Source organism: Notamacropus eugenii, chromosome 1 (assembly GCF_028372415.1).
Source record: "Notamacropus eugenii isolate mMacEug1 chromosome 1, mMacEug1.pri_v2, whole genome shotgun sequence".
NCBI classification, from domain to species: Eukaryota; Metazoa; Chordata; class Mammalia; order Diprotodontia; family Macropodidae; genus Notamacropus; species Notamacropus eugenii.
In genome coordinates, this window is record NC_092872.1 from 567,281,167 (window position 1) to 567,296,064 (window position 14,898).

At 36.0% G+C, this 14,898-nt stretch overlaps 1 long non-coding RNA gene across 2 annotated transcripts in view; it reads right to left on the reverse strand.

Annotated features, from left to right (window-relative positions):
* The window catches only part of LOC140520429 (uncharacterized), a 119,018-nt gene that overhangs the window by 96,761 nt on the left and 7,359 nt on the right, over positions 1-14,898 (reverse strand). The window lies entirely within an intron of this gene.

Genomic DNA, 14,898 nt, shown 5'->3' on the forward strand with positions numbered 1-14,898 from the left:
TTGGTGCAGCCTCTGAAACTGAGATACAACAAAGTATGGATCAGTTCTCTGCTGCCTGTGCTAATTTTGGCCTAATAATTAACACTGCTTAGTTGTCTATAGTACATATGTGTATGTGTGTGTGTTTGTGTGTGTATGCATGTAGCTATCTAAAAGGACCCAAATATTACATCCAGGGGACAAGCAGAGGCAATTGAGGATATACCTGAGGCGGCAAGAATAATAAAAGATAAAACCAGGGAGAATAATGGAATACCATGTACAATGTCCCACTCACAGCAGGAAGAAGAATGAAGTAAGAGAGTGCCCCCTGAACATTACTGATTCTTGGCATTCTTTTTTACTAAATGGTAGACTGAACACCTAACTGTATCATCATTTCATACACCAAGTCAACTACAAAACATGAAAGAAGCTTTATAGGAAGGAGTGCTTTCTTCCTCAGTTGCATATGTTTACCTATCATCTGTCATCACACATAGGAAGGTACTGGGAACTGGCTAAGGAAGGCCTCTACTGTACTTGGACAACTGAGATTCATGTAGAAATGATTTTTTAAGATTTTTAAAAATTTTAACTATAAAAAAACTAGCACTTTTCTATACATAGAACACGCAAAAAAGATTTTATTGATGAAACTGTGAATTCCCATCTCATATTACTTTTTAAAGTATATAATAAATTCTACATGTTACTTTCAAAATTGTCTTGCTTATCTTTCTTCTATTTTCTTCAGTGAATTTTAAAAAAATGTTTGAATAAGCATTTTTTTGCACCATTCTTACTACCCCCAAATTAAAAACCAAGGAGAAAAAAAATTGTAACAGATAAGCATAGTCAAGTAAAATGAATACACACAGTGGTTATGTCTAAAAATGTAAGTATGTCTCTTTCTGCTCCATCACTTCTTTCAGGAGGTGGGTAACATGCTTCTTCACAGAACCTCTGGAGACATGATTGATCAGGACGTTGATTAGAGTTCTTAAGTCTTTCAAAATTGCTCTTCTTCATGCTTTTATTGTCTTAGTATAAATTGTTCTCCTAGTTCTAAGCACTTTGCCCTGCATCAGTTCATACTATATAGCATTCTCTGAAATTGTTTTTATTGTCATTTTTGCCCAATGATAGTTATATTCATATGCTAAAATTTTCTCAGACATTTCCCCATTGATGAAAAACCCATTTAGATGTTAGTCTTTTGCTTTTATTCTTTTTCTCCTCTTTTTTTTCTTTGTAATCCCCTTTTAGGATCAGGAAGTTGTTTTGCTTGTGGTTTTTACCTCCCCAGTATTAGATTTCTTCTTAATGATCAATTATACCCCTCCTCCAACTGTTTCTCTGTTGAGGTTGATCTATTTCTACACAAAATTATGTATGTGAGTTCAACTCTCCTTTACCCATTCATTTCAGATAAGACTGAGGTTCATTTGATGCTCACTGCCCTGTCCCTTCTTCCATGTTTGTATATTTTTCTCACAATCCTCAATGATAAGAAATAGTAACTTTCACTATCACCCCTTTACTCTTTTCTGCACTAGTATATTCCATTCTCTTCTTCCTCTTCACACCCTCAGAACAGAACCAATGCATCCTCAGGTCTTCTGTTCTACTTATTTGACTCCATACTCTTTGAAGATGTTAAGGCTTTAAAGGGACATCTGGGGGCAACAAGGTGGTACAGGGTAACTAAGCGATACACAGGGGAGAGAGTGTCAGGCATGGAGTCAGGAAGACATCTTCCTAAGTTCAAATCTGGCCTCAGACACTTATTTACTGTGTGACCCTGGGCAAGTCATTTAATCATGTTTGTCTCAGTTTCCTCATCTATAAAATGAGCTAAAGAAAGAAAAATAGCAAACCACTCCTGTATCTTTGCCAAGAAAACACTAAATGGGGTTGTGAAGAGTCAGACACAACTGCGAAATGACTGAACAACAAAGGGACAATTGTTTTTTCATCCCTTTAGTAGAACATTAGTACATTATCATTTCTAATGGCACAAATAAATTTACCTTTCTTGGTTTCTCTTGACTCCTATGTTCATAATTCAAAGTGTGTCTGGAATGCTTGAAAATCCTCTATTTCATTAAAGATCCACTTTGTTCCCTGTAGCATTGTACTCAGTTTTGCAGGGTTAAGTTATTTATAGTTATAAGCCTATATGTTTTGTTTTTTGAAATACTGTATTCCAAGTTTTCATCTCATTTATAGTAGAAGCTTCCAGATCTTGTGTGATCCCAGCTGTTTCTTTCTCAATGCTTCTAGTGTTTTTTCTTTGATATAAATGCTATGAATTTTGACTAATGGATTCCTGACATTTTCCCTTTTGGGATTTCTTTCAGGAAATGATTGGTGGATTCTTATACTTTCACTTTATCCTCTGGTTCTAAAATATCTATGTGATTTCATTTATAATCTCTTGAAATTTAGTGTTCATGCTTCATTCGAGAGGCCAATGATTCTTAAGTTGTCTCTTGCCCAGTTTCCTAAATCAGTTATTTTTTACATCAAATAAGTATTCTATTTTTTTCATCTTTTTATTTTGTTCTAAAGTCCTTACTGTCTCAGTGTTCTAGGCTGGGACTCATTCAGATCAGTTTCCTCATATTTTAGGTTCAGTATTAAAACAAAATGAGACAATCAAAACTTATTCAGAAGTTACCAAAAAGATTAATTAACCATAGGAGGAAAAGGAATATTCAATAAAAACAGGCAGTAAGGAAATCTTGAGTTGATTCAAGTAAGCAAAGTTCCCTTGACAGAGTTATTCATGGTGACTTACCAGATAGGCCTTCAAGTGGGCTGTATTTCTTTTGTACTTGAGTGACCAAGAAATTACATCAGTCATTTGAATCTTTAGTTCCCTGAGTCAACCAGTTTTCAAGGATGTCTCAGTATCTTTAAAGGGGAAAAAGAGAACTGGGCTAACTTTCAATGGCCAAGGTGGGGTGGGGGGAGAGGGCGGGAATGATATGGCTCCTACCACAGCAGTACTCTGGTCTATTCAAATTTTCAGGAAATCTGTTACTTTCTCCTCTAAACTATTTATTCTCTTTCCAATTCTTTCCTCTAGAGCTTTTAATTCATTTTCCCCCCTCGAGCTTCATTATTTCTAGATGTTGATGTAATTGCTAGAGAAAATTTGTTTTTGTTTTCCTGAATCCCTGTTTGCAGTTGCTATTGAGTTACTTTCTTCCTGTCAGCTAAGACTTTTTTAGCATCTATGGATCTAAAATAATTTTTTAAATACTGATCTTTGGATCTCCTTTGGATTATTTCTCTCTCTAGTTTTGTATCCAGAGTTAGAGTTTTGCTATATAGTCACCCCTTGATATGTTTGCTTTTAGATGGAGTGGTTGGCCCTGCTAGCCCTGGGTAACCTGGGTCTATAAGCTGATTTCCTGGGGTTAGGCACCCCTCTCCCAAACTTGACTCAGAGGATCAGAGGACTAGATCCTGAGAACCTTCAGTAACATCTAAGAACAAAATGCTAGGAATCTCTGAGTCCCTGGACCAGAGGTGGGGAACCTGCAGCTTTGAGGCCACATATGGCCTTCCAGGTCCTTGTGTGTGGTTTTTTGACTAAGTTCAAGTTTTGCAGAACAAATCCTTTTATTTAGGGAGTTTGTTCTGTGAAATTTGGATTCAAAGGACTGTACTTGAGAACCTCAAGAGCCACATGTGGCCTCAAGACCACAGGTTCCCCATCCTTGCCCTGCACAATTGGGCTTTCCTAGCCTGTGTGCTGCTACTCTTCTTATCACTGCCACTCCACAAATGATTCCCATTGTGAGTATGTGAGTCCCATGCTGCAGCTTTCTGATCACCCTCGGACTTTATTTGAAGAGCCCTCTACACTTGCTACCTACATAGGGCTACATGTATTTCTGGCCCATCTTTGGCTCTGTGGAGAGGTACTCAATAAACTAAAAGTATGACAGAATAAAAAGAGCACTGAAATGGGAGTGCCAAACTTGGAATCACAGGAAAACCTGAATATTTGTTTTGTTCTGACCTTACAGAAAGTAACCATTCTGGGTCACAGTTTTCTCATCTTCAAAATAAGGAAGTTGAACTACACGAAGTCAATATGTTCTTCCTTCTTTGATCCTATGGTTTTAAACAATGAAAGAAATTGGGAAAGCTAAGGGAAAAAATTGACTCATTAAACCCCAAGTTTGGAAGTGTTTTGGTTGGAACAGTCTCACAATTAGCATAAAATCAAATAATAAGTGTTTCATTACACAACAGAAATATCTTCCTCATTCAGTTTCAAAAAGCTGACAGGATAAACATCAGATCAATCTGACTCTGTCACGGTCATGGTAAGTCAAAGTCATGAGTTTTCTTGTGCTCTTTTTAAAATTTTTCCTAATATACAGACCTAGCCAAAATGAGGCCAAAAAAAAAGTTGAAACTATTAAGGCTATTTCCCTCAGCCACATTTCCCTACAAAATTGCATTTGTGGTTGTATAGACCTATCCCCAAAGCAATGACAGCAGGAATAACTGGCTCTAGTGAGTACTCTAGAAAGCAATCAAGTCCCAGTTCTAACACTATACGATTGTGTCACTTAACCTCTTAATACCTCCATTCCTTTGTCAACAAAACAGAAATAATAATATTCATGCTATCTAACTCACAAAACTGCTGTGAGGAAAATCCTTCTAAGTTATGATGAGGTAGATAATTATGAATTATAATTACCTTATTATTCTAATTTTTTACAGGGTTCAAATAAAATAGTCAAAGAACAAATCATAATCCTCATGCTTTTATTTTCTATTTAATATTTTTAGACTATTTTGAACAAAGATAAAATGAATGCTTTTCATTACTGAATAAGAGTATTGGGACATAAGCTCAAAAGACTCACTGAAAGTATCTTCAGGACAATTGCAATAGCAGACAAGATAAAAAGGATGACAAGTACCTTGGGTGCTCAACCTGGACTAAGTAAGATATGAATTCAATTCTAGCCTAAGATATTTACTAACAATTATACCTCAGGCAAGTCACCTAACTTTGGTTTGCCCTGGTCTCCTCAATTGTAAAATGATAATAATAACAGAACCTACCTTGCAGGGTTGTTGTGAGGATCAAATTAACTATTTCTAAAGCTCTTAGAACAGTGCCTGGAACATAGCAGGTGTTTAACAAATGCTATTCCTTCCTTCCAGTTGTAGGCAACAATTTTATTTGTAATGATGCTTCAGTTCCAATAGAGGTCATTTTCAGGATTTGGGTGTTTGATATTTGTAGCGTGAAAAGGTCAATTGTCAGACTTTAAAATTTTAGTGAGCTTCTAGTATACAACTCTAGGTTCCTATTCATGTCTTTCTAGGTATCCAGTAGATGCTAAATTTGTGCCACCTACCATCATATGTTGCATGTCTTCCACACAGCATTGTATAATCTGAATTAATCAATAAATGCATCTCCTTAAAGATAACTTTTTTGTAATTTCTGGGGTCTATGACCTCATTTTAAATTGCTATCAAAAATTTCTCTATTTCTATAACCAAATCTGCATGAGTCAACAATGTTTTTAGTGGTTTTTTGTTAATATATTGTAGGTTGAATTAATATGGATATTGGCTCTGAAGGGCGTTTGCTTACAGTTCACTCTTGGATCCATTTCTTAGACTCCACTGGAGAGAAAAAATTCTCATTTTGTACTAAAAAAATATTATTTATTAATTGTTTTTCCCCTCTTTCTCTCAAAGTATCTGATTTCAAACTCTTGAGGTTCTCTTACCTGAAGAGTTTCTTAGTTTGAAGTGTCATATTGTTGTTTGCCCAAATTTGTAGGTTGTATATAAATTGTCTTTTTTTTTTTTTTGGAGGTACTAAAAAGGGATGCTCTCCAAAGGCATTAGCTTACAAATTCTAACTTCCTAGGAAATTTTTGACAAAACACCCACTATGTGCTGAAATGCTCTAGTTTTATACTTTCCTCCAGTTATTATAAAGACATTGTTTTTAATTGTTATAAGAAAAGTGGTCAGGGGCACTGTAGCTTTGTATGAGCTGCTTGTCCAGAAATTATGGTTCATCAGGTTCCCAGAAAATTCCTGTAGCAAATTCATTAATTATTCACTTTCTGAGGCTGATACTGTAAGCATATTAGGGTGCAAGGAATAGTTTATCCTTCAGATATATGGAGAATAGAGGAATTTATGACCAAACAAGAGATAAAGAACGTTACGAAATTTAAAATGGAGAATTTTGATTACATTAAATTGAAAAAATTTTTGCACAAAGCCAATGCAACCAAAATTAGAAGGGAAGAAGAAAATTGCGAAAGAATTTTTATAACCAATGTCTCTGATACAGGACTCATTTCTAAAATATATAGAGAACTGAGTCAAATTTACAAGAATATAAGTCATTCCCCAATTGATAAATGGTCAAAGGATATGAACAGGCAGTTTTCAGAGGACAAGATATCTACACTCATATGAAAAAATGCTCCAAATCACTATTGATTAGAGAGATACAAATCAAAATAACTCTGAGGTACCACATTACATCTATCAGATTGGCTAACATGATAAAACAGGAAAATGACAAATGCTAGAGAAAATGTGGGAAAATTGAAGCATTAATTCATTATTGGTGGAGTTGTGAATTGATCCAACCATTCTGGAGAGCAAGAACTATGACCATAGGGTTATAACTGTGCATATTCTTTGATCCGCAATACCACTTCTAGTGCTATAACCCCAAGAGATCATAAAAATGGGAAAAAGAACTACATGTACAAAAATATTTATAGCATCCCTTTTTGTGGTGGACAAGAACTGGAAATTGAGGGCATGCCTATCTACTGGGGAATGGCTGAACAAGTTGTGGTATATGAATGTAATAGAAAACTATTGTGCTATAAGAAATGATGAACAGACAGACTTCAGAAAAACCTAGAAAGACTTATATGAACTGATGCTGACTGAAGTGAGCAGAACCAGAACATGGTACACAGTAACAGCCCAGAGTGAGATGACTGACTTTGATAGACTTAGCCCTTCTCAGCAACGCAAGTGCCTAAAACAATTGCAAAGGACTTATGATAGAAAATGCTGTCTACATCCAGAGAATTATGGAGTCTGAATTCAGAGTGAAGCAGACTACTTTCTTTTTTCATTTTGTTTCGTTTTGGTTTTTTCTTTGTCATTCTTCCATTCTTTCTAATTCTTCTATACAACATGACTGATTTGAAAACATATTTAACAGCAATGTATATGTAAAGCCTATATCAGATTGCATGCTGTCCTGGGGAGGGGACAGGAGAGGGAGGGGAGAAAATTTAAAAATTATGGAAGTGAATGTTGAAAACTAAAAATAAACTAAGAAAAGAAATATTCACTTTCTGAACATATACCATGTGATGTCTTAAGGCAGTGTTACATTATTCAAAACTTGTGTTGAATTTTGTCTTTCAAAGACAAAAGGGCAAAACCTAAGGAGGCCCTCGCAGCAGCCAAAGTCCAATGTATACCAAAGGCAGAACATGAGTGGGGCACACATGGGTGGCAGAAAGAAACAATGGCACTGAATAATAGTTTTGCAATAAAATAAGCTATTTTCCTATTTTTACTTAGATACATTACCTGTAATGCCTTAGAATTCGGCATCTAAATTGATTCTTAAATTCCATCTAAAAAGATTTAGTTACGAAAGTAACAAATGTACCTCATTAAAAGGCAGACTTCCTAGGGAAATAATCCCGAGGTATGGTCCCTCCATATACTGTTAAAGTTTCCATAGTAGTCCTCCTCTGTTTATTATGCTCCTCCTCTCTCCCTTCAGCCTCCCCCCAACACACACACACACACACACACACTTCACACATATTGATTCTCCTAATAACTATTGTTTCTAAATTTACTCATTTCCATAGTCCCTCATTTCACCTCACCTACACATAAAGAAAATTAATCCCCTTGATCCAGCCTTCACATACAAACACACCACCTCCATGTTCAAGAAATTCCCTTATCTAACCATACTCTATTGGCTTTCCACTTTCCCTCTGCCTTCTCTTATCAGACACAGCTCTTTGTCCATGCTATGATCTATAATCTCTTGACTCCTCTGTTCTCTCCCAGGTCATCACCCCTGCACTAGCCACTCTCTCTTCCCCATATTGACTCTTTGGTGAAGCAGTTCAACTCTACATTATTTTCTTCTCTTGAGTCCCTACCCTCTTACCTGCACCCTGACAAGTCTCTGCCATGGATCACTCCTATAGAAGTGCTGTTGAATAAAGGTGGAGAAAAGCATGCAACCATTCCAACTGGGTCTACTATAAATTTGTGCTATACAACCTTAAATAGGCATTTACTAGGCAATCCTCTTATGAACTTACTATTCCACTCTCCACAGCAACTTTTCCAAATGGCTTTTATCTCTCCTCAAAGATCACTTAGCTGTATCTCTCCCCACCCTCTCAGCTCAGAACCTTGCAGAACAGAACCTAAGAACTTTACGGAAATTGAGACCATCCACCAAGAGTCCTCTCTTCTTCCCTCTTCTTTAACTCATAGCACTCATATGGTTTCTGTTATTATCTTCTCCTTCATCCCTGTCTCACATGACAGTAAAGAGTAGCTTTATTCTTTATCATGGGTAACCTCTCTACTTGCTCAAGCAATCTCATTCTATCCAGTTTCATCCAACAGATTGCCTCCTCTGTTATCTCCACTCTTTCACTTAGTTTCAATCTTTTCCTCTCTACTACTTACTTCCTCACTGTCTACAAACATGCCTATGTCACCCCATAATCAAAAAACTCTCAGTTTAATCCTTCCATACTTGCTATCACCCTATATTTCTTCTGCCATTTGTGGCAAAACTCCTTGAAAAGGCCATCTACAATAGCTGGCTCCACTTTCTCTTTTCATTCTCTTCTTAGCCTCTTACAATCTGGCTTCCAATCTCATCATTCCACCAAATTGCTCTCTTCAAAGTTACCAGTCATCTCTTAGTTATCAAATACAATGGCCTCTTCTTCATCCTCATTCTCCTTGACCCTATCAGTCTGTTGCCAAGGCCTATCAATTTCACATTTGCAGTGTCTTTCAAATATCCTCCCTTCTCTACTCTAACATTGCTACCATTCTGATGCAAGTCCTTATCACCTCACACTTGGACTGCTGCTCAGTAGGTGGGTCAGCCTTCCTCAAGACTTTCTCTAATCCAGAGTCCATTTAGTCACCACAATAATATTCTGAAAGTCCTTCATAACTTAGCCCTCTCCAACCTTTCCAGACATCTTACACCTTGCTCTCTGCTTTGTATTCTTCCATCCATTGTCACTAACTTCCTTATTGTTCCACCTATAAAACATTCTATCTCTCTGCTTAGGGCATTTTCTTTGACTATTCCTTTTATATGCAATTCTCTCCCTCCCCATATCCTCACTACTGGCTTTGCTGGCTTCCTTTGAGATACAATTAAAATCTCATTTTTTCCAGGAAGCCTTTCACAACCCTTCTTAATTCTAGCTCCTTTGCACTTTTAATTATTTACTATTTATTCTATATATAAATTGTATATATTATCCTTTAGATTGTGAGCTCCTTGAGGACAAGGATTGTTTGGGGTTTTTTTGCCACTTTTTGTATTCCTAGGGTTTAGCACAGTGCCTAGAACATACAAGGCAATTAACAGATGTTTACTGATTGACTGACATACACATACCATTAATGTTTTCTTCTATTTCACTAATTCAGTTTATTCAACATTTATTCTGTAGACAATACTGAAAAAGGCAAGAAAAAGATGAAGAAAATAAGACACTTGACATTATGTAGGAAAGGAAATTACCACAAAGAAAACCAAACATGGTCCTTATGTATTACAAAATATAATGCATGGCCAAAGGACCCCTCCCTCTGGTTTCACAAGAACTGAGTTTATTTTTGGAGACTTCACCCAAAGATCAGGATCTCTCTTGGGTCTTTATCATTTGATCCCAGACTAATTTCAGGAAAACTGAGTATAGCTGGTCCTTTATTTTCTATAGATTCAAGCAAAGGGGGTACCCATTTACCATATAAGCATTCATTAACAATGGTATTAGGTACAGAATACCATTTATTTCACTCCACATAAAATGTCAGATGCAACTTATTCGTAGTAGATTTTAAGCAGAAGTAGAAATACATATAAAAGGACTCATAAGAGTGCATAAATAAATCATTACAATTTTTCCCTAATAAGAAATTCTCACTTTTCCACAAGATCCACTACCCCATGGCCTCTCCCATAGTTAGGGTAAAACTCAAATGATAGCAGGGTAAAACTCTTAAGATCCCTTCTCTTCCACAGGGTTCTACACAATCTCCTTTTACCTTCTACATTTTCCTCCCCAAAAAACAAACAAACAACAGAACCAGGCTTAGATCTGTATTTCCAAAAAAAAAGAGAAATACTGTTTGGAGCTGTGACTAAAGTACCCTACTCCTAGAAGACCTATATTGTCTGCAAAAGGCCACTGTAATAGTGAGAAGAAAGTCAAGGCCTGTTGTTTCCTCTTGTTATGGTGTTAGTACTTCACTGCTCCTCCAGCTTCGGGGGTAGGGTGGGGTGAGGGGGGGGTACTAAATGGACAATACTCTTCTCTCTTCAGGAGACACACTGCTCAGGAAATGCAGCTTCTCTGGATAGAAGGCTGGATTTTCAACTCTCAAATTTAAGCAATGCCCAAGAATACCTAAGACTGGTGCTGCCTAACAAATCTCACTTGTCTGATGGAAGGGCTAAATCCTAGGCTTACATCACTCAGGAAACTGGGATTCAAGAATAACATTGTCCATGAATTTCCTACTTGAGCCACATGGTAGAGTTCATCAAGATCTCACATGCTCTTCCAAAATACTGGTTCCTGCCATATTGGGGCCCAAAGAAGCTAATTTTTAAAAGGCTGTGGTCTCTGATCTGGTCTCAGAAACAACAGAATAAAAAGGGGCAACTCTTTTTAGACCAAAGAGAAGAAAAACAAGCAGTTTCTTTGTACATATTCACCAAGGTAGTCATTTACAGTTCCTGAAATTATAGTGGAATTTCCGTCCTTCACCACTGCACTCTTTCTAATAGTAGGTAGAAGTTAGAAAAACCAAAAACTAAATGCAAAGTTTTAAATGAAGACTCCTTCCTCTGAAGAATCCAAGCCAACCAATGCATCCCACAACAGTTGCAGTTATCCTATGACTTTATGACATAACTAGGAATTATTATGTTTTTTCTTCTTAATTATAAGTCAATGGGCATGTAGACACCATCTATTGAAGTTAGGAAAAGCATCCAAAGTCTTACTCTCCTGGTAAGCTGATCCAATGTGTTGAGAATCTACCCTTACTAACCCCTCTTACAGTTATATGTTAGTAGAAATGTTTTAGAATGATAAAAAGCTATATTCAAAACAGTCATTTGAAGTATTTATTTCCTTTATTTATTTTTTATTCTTCTTGCATTTAAACAAGTATTGGTAGTTTAATTGTGATATCTCTCTTTAGGTCAGAATAGCATATGGGCAAACATATGTCTGAGACTATGAAACTTACAATTAAAATTTGGAATTATGCCAAGTACTATGCTAATTTTTAAATACTGAAAAAGTAATAACATAGAAAAAATACAGTAATGATGCCATTTTAAAACTCAAATACATAAATCATACAAATGAAATAGTTAAAATGGTTGTCCTAAATCTGAATCCTTTGTTGTCAGACAGGATACATAACATTCCAGTGATTAGCCTCGTATGATAATGTGAAGAAACGAGGGATACAGGTTACTCAGTGTATCTATTCCGTTGCTCATCTGAAAGTGAAAGAACTGAGTCCCGGAAAATTTAAGCAACTTGACATTACATGGGTAGTTGGCATCAGAGACAAGAAATAAATTCAGGTTCTCTGACTCCAAAGCCAATACACTTTAAAATGTAGAGCAAATGATATTCTATTTTGGTAGATGGATTTCCTCACTGGAAGCTGTCTAAACCAAGAAATAAAGTGTCAAGTCTTAAAAACCACAATTTATAGTTCATATGGAGTTCATAATCAACCAAAATCCACAGCCCCTTTTCACAGGCAACATAATGTATACAGCACCATAATGGCTCTAAAAGCAGAAAAAATGTTAAATAAAATATGATCTTTGCCTTCACAAATTTCATAATCTACTAATCACCTCTGAGACTGCTTCTAATTAATACTTCATAAAAAATTTTAATTTCTACCATTTTCTCCCTTTTATTTTTCTCTCTACTCTTTGTTTTTGTGTCTTCTGTTGCTTTCTTATACTTCTCAACTTTCCTACAAGAATGCCAACCATTTATTGGCATACATAAGCAAAATAATTTCTGATAAAAGCCCTTATATAGGCTTCATTTCTCTATTATTTCACCACTCTGCTAAAAAGGAATAGATAAAAATGAAGGTCTAAATAATTCACAAGCTGGGAAAATATCAGTCCCATTGTTGAAGAGAGAGATGGGAGAGCTGGTTCAAAATGTGAATGAATTCACTTAGACCTTCTCTGTAGCCACTGGGAGCTTTATTGATGCAAAAGCAGTGGGTCTGAGATTTAGCAAGGAGCTAAACAAAGGCAGTGATACAGGAAAAGGGTCAAATTTATGTAGGATGATGTTAGAGTTTCCTTATGGGGGTTGGAGATCTTGGGTAAATCTTGCAATATAAAGAAGTCTCGAAAGATAAACACCCAGGATGAGGACTATGAATGATACAAGGTAAGAGAGATAAGGAAATCCCATTCCCCAGGATGAGGGGTGGGAACTAGGAATTTTATGGTCCAGGATTAGGGGAAGTTTTTGATAAGGTGAGATTTTAGGGCATCTTCCAGTCAGAAAATAAACCAGAGGCTTCACAAAGTCAATCCTTAATATTATTTTTAACACTTGGGGAACTTTTGTATCCACATCACCAGAATAATGGGCATTCGAGCTAGAGATCTAACCTAAAAATTATAACATCCTTGAAAGTATCTTATTTACTCCCAGTGAATAATTAGTTGTCAGCAGTTGACTAAAAGCCTTAAGTTTTACATAAAATTCCCCAGAAATAATTCATAGAAAAAGAGTAGCTTAGAGAGAACGCTAAATCTGGGGTCAGACAGTTGGGTTGAAATAAAGGCTGTTACCCATTAACTGTTTTGCCTTAGGCAAAATTATATAACTTCTCTAGGCTTCGGTTTCTTCTTTTGTAAAATTGAAATGACTTGTAAAGTGCAGCCTAGCTCTAAACTTCACGCTCTTGTCTGAAAATAATATAGTTTATTATCAACAAGTACATTTTAACTAGTAGAATCTAGTTTTCACTGGTTGCATGGCTTAGTTATCTTGTGCCTGAAGTTCATGCATCCTGTGAATGCCACATTATATCACTAAGGATAGCTAATAAAACACTAGATCCAATAAACAATGCTTCAGCTTTTAAGTCCAGAAGACTTTTCCAGGGCTGCCAAAGTTAATGATTCATTCACAGAAGAGAGAGGGTGTGATCTTAGGGCAACAGACCTAGGTATAACTACCTCTGCTTTTCATCATGTTAATTAAGTCAACCCTTACTTGTGAGTCACCTCACACATGCTCCCTTGTTATTAAAGTCAAAGCTTGCCTTGATCTTCTTGTTGGACTTAAACTCACCCAGGAAAGTAAGGGGAAGTGGGATTTATGACTACTATAATTATTATAAACAACCAGATGAAACATAGTACATTTCCGCTGTACCTTGTTACTAAAGAATAGTAACAGGGTTACTTAAGAAGAAGAAAAAAGGTTTGGAATCAACTTCCTAATTATGGTGTGTGACTTCTGGTCAGCTGATCAGGAAGTTTCATACTCTTGTCTACTGCCACTCTGATATAGGCAGATCTAACTACAGTAGATTCATCCAAAAGAAAAAACAAAAACAAAGGAAAACTTGGATAACTTTTTTAAAACTTGAGATTTCAGCTAAATACCTCAATAGGATGTTTTCTTTTTGGATTAAAGGCTCTCTCAAACACAGTATGGCATGCTTCTTGACATTTTTTTTGAATATACCAAATTATTCTGTATATTAAAAAAAGTTTGTATGTGCTTCTTATGTATCATACATTTAATTTCTAGTGTTGATTTTAAATCACAATGAAGAAAGATAAATGCTGAATAATTTTACATTACAGCTCATCTATTGAATGCATTTTGGTTATTTTGTTTCAAAATAGGAAAGATGGAATGGTATCCTTATGTCTTACTAAAATAATTATCACAGAAAAGCTATTTATAAATAATAAGTAGCTTTGGTTTTAATCACATTCCTAGAATGTCAGAGCCGAAATGAAACTCAGAGGTTATCTAGTTCAACTCCTTTCACTCTATAGATACAGAATCTAAAGCTTTCTAATAAATACTACCCAAACCATCTTACACTCTGAAATAATTTTCCAAATAGAATGACAAATTTCTAATCAATTTCTGTAGCACACTTAACTCTGGAGTAGGGAAAGGGGAAATTTTAGGATTTAAGTCTGATGAAGAATATGACAGCCTTAAAACTGAGACAGCCTATCCCTTCCTGACTCTGGAGTGCTGGTCTCTGATTTTAGAACATGATTGTCCTGTTGTCTATTAGAAGGAAAGAAACTATCAGATGAAGAGAAATAATCACTTCTGTCAGTCTGGAATGAGACTATGTATAGCATTAAGTGTACCAGCTGGACAAAAGCAGCAGCTCACTTTAAGTGAAGGTTAACATGGTTTATCTATGAACTTCTCTCTCTTTTTTTTTTGTTAGGTACTCCTAACTAGGTTAAATTAGAAACTCCACCAAGTCTTTTAAGCTTCCTGAGCACTTTTTGGGCCATTTTTAAATTAAAAATTATTCACTGAC